The sequence below is a fragment of the Myotis brandtii genome, unplaced genomic scaffold (genome assembly GCF_000412655.1).
Source record: "Myotis brandtii unplaced genomic scaffold, ASM41265v1 scaffold120, whole genome shotgun sequence".
Lineage (NCBI taxonomy): Eukaryota > Metazoa > Chordata > Mammalia > Chiroptera > Vespertilionidae > Myotis > Myotis brandtii.
The window spans coordinates 1,592,389-1,595,212 of record NW_005354174.1 but is presented as its reverse complement, the minus strand read 5'-3'; the positions used below and the strand labels follow the sequence as shown (position 1 = coordinate 1,595,212).

General features: G+C 38.8%; 1 protein-coding gene across 5 annotated transcripts in view; it reads right to left on the bottom strand.

Moving 5' to 3' along the window:
* BCAS3 (breast carcinoma amplified sequence 3) overlaps positions 1-2,824 on the bottom strand; it is a 463,383-nt gene that overhangs the window by 262,005 nt on the left and 198,554 nt on the right. The gene's annotated exons all lie outside the window — the stretch shown is intronic.

Here is a 2,824-nt window from a genome sequence, read left to right as displayed (position 1 = left end):
CCACAATGTGCTGATACTATTTTTGTGTTCACAGTAAATTACATTTTAAAAAGACTTGAATAACTACCCAAAAAACACATTATATGTTCTAACCATGTCCAGTGTTCTTCATTCTCTTCCATCTGCTGCCACTTTCCTTCTGCTTAAAGGACTTCCTTTAATACTTCTTGTACAGCATGTCTGCTGCTGAAAAATTCTTTAATCTTCTGTATATCTGAAGAAAGTATTTTATTTTGCCCTCATTTTGAAAGCTACTTTTTGAGAGGACAGATTTCTAAGCCCGCAGTTGTTTCCTTTCAGTGCTTAAGCGAAACCTGTCATTCTCATCATCGTTCCTCACTGTGCAATGTCTTTCTTTCTTTTTGTTTTGTTTTTTAACCACTGGCTGCTTTTAAGATTTTTCTCTTTCTAAATGACTTTGAGCAGCTTGGTAATTGTGCACTCTGGTATGGTTTTCTTCATGTTTCTTGTGTTTTGGGATTTATTGTTCTTCTTGGATATATCAGATTTAAAATTTTTTTGGCTATTTCTTCAGTCCCCCCATCATCCTGATTCAGGGACTCTCATTTCAAGTATATGTTATCCTACGGCTCAGTAACACTGTTTTTAATTTCTTTTTCTTTCTGTATTTCATTATGGATAATTTCTCTTGGTCTATCCTCAATTTCACTAATATTTTCTTCTGCAATTTCTAATTTATTCTCACTTTTATCCAATGCAACTTTCACATCTAGGTTTTCATATCTAAGACTTTGAGTCTTTTTAATATCTTCCACATCTCTAACTTTTTAAACATATAGAATACAGTTACGATAACTGTGTTAGTGTCACCATTCCTGACCCCGTGTGAGCTCTAGGCACTCTGCCCTCTAAGATTCTCTGTGGTTGCTGTTTCCTTGGCTTTGGGTAGTTTCCCACAGCCATCAGTCCTATGTTAAATACTAGAAGAGGACCCTCTGCAGATGTTCAGAGTTCTCATTTTGTGCTGACATATCTATTCTCTCTAATAACCAGCCTGGCTAATTCTAGGTCAGGAGTTAACAAACAGTAAATATTTAGGGCTTTGTGGATCATATGGTTTCTGCACTATTACTCAGCTCTGTGGTTATTATTTTAAAGTGACCACAGACAACATATAAATGAAATCATGAAGTCACTGTGTTTCAGTAACACTTTTTTTCGCAGTAATAGTTCATGGTAGTTTGCTGATAGACACTCTTCCTTGGTGTTGCTGGACTCTGTGCTGTCCACTCTTCATTCCACTTGGATTTCCCATCACTGAAGCATAGTCTAGAGCAGCGGTTCTCAACCTGTGGGTCGCGACCCCTTTGGGGGTCAAATGACCCTTTCACAGGGGTCACCTAAGACCATCGGAAAACACATATATAATTACAAATTGTTTTGTGATTAATCACTATGCTTTAATTATGTTCAATTTGTAACAATGAAATTGGGGGTCACCACAACATGAGGAACTGTATTAAAGAGTCACGGCATTAGGAAGGTTGAGAACCACTGGTCTAGAGAATCCTTTAAGGCAATAAACCAAGGCAATTGTAGGGCTTGCCCCATTATTTCCCATCTCTCAAGGATCACTATCCTTTACTCCCTGATGTCCAATGATTTGAAAATAGTTGCTTTAAACCAGGGGTCCTCAAACTACGGCCCACGGGCCACACGCAAATACAAATATTGTATTTGTTCCCGTTTTGTTTTTTTACTTCAAAATAAGATATGTGCAGTGTGCATAGGAATTTGTTCATAGTTTTTTTTTAAACTATAGTCCGGCCCTCCAACGGTCTGAGGGACAGTGAACTGGCCCCCTGTTTAAAAAGTTTAAGGACCCCTGCTTTAAACTATATTCTGGTTTTTGTTGTTGTTTCAGGCAGGATAGTAAACTGATCCTTGTTATTCTGTCTTTGTGGGGAGCTACTATTGAAATGGAACCTCGAGAAATACTCCATGAAATCAAAGCACATTATTTTCACACACAAATCCAATTGAAACAAATTGGTGAGAAGGATATCGGTTTTAAACATTTTCAATGTTCTTCATTCCTTTCCATCTGGTAGCAAAGGCTCTCCCCACCATTCCTATGATGCTTTTGAAGGCAGAGGAAGACAATTACATTCCCAATAAAACACAGGAAGGTTCTATAGATCCCAGTCACCTTTCTGTTGTGTATCAACGCTGTATTTCTGTTGAATGGCCTTTTGTTACTACTTAACAAAAAACCTCAGTAAGGTTAGGGAGGAACTTCTCATATACCCAAGGATTATTTTAGAAAGAAGTCTGACCTCCACCCCCAACAAAGCTACCTAATGTCAGCAACTTAAAAATACTGCTGCTGCCCAATTTCCTGAAAGAAAAGGAGGAAACTTTATTTCCCCCCCCATGAATACAACTTTCCCCAAGTCAATTCAGGATGCCCCTTTTTAATTTACAATTGGGGAAGCTCTGGAGCAGACTTTTTAAAAAAAGGTCATCTACTTTAGGATCATACTTAAAATGCCTATTTTAGAAAAGGCATTAGGAAAAAACTATTAACCTCTGTATAATATTTTTATCAACTATTCCCAAGATTACTTATAACCAAGGAAAAAACATTTTTATAATAATTCCCAACTTTTACTTTTACTGAGTTATATAAAGACTAGAGGCCTGTTGCACAAAAAGATTCGTGCAATAGGCTTTCCCTTCCCCTGGCTGCCAGCACCGGTTTTCCTCTGGCACTGGTTTTCCTCCGGCACCCGGGACCCAGGCCTTCGCTCTGGCCGGAGCCACCTTCAAGCCTTCGCTGCCCCGCCCGGCCGCCCTGGGCTGG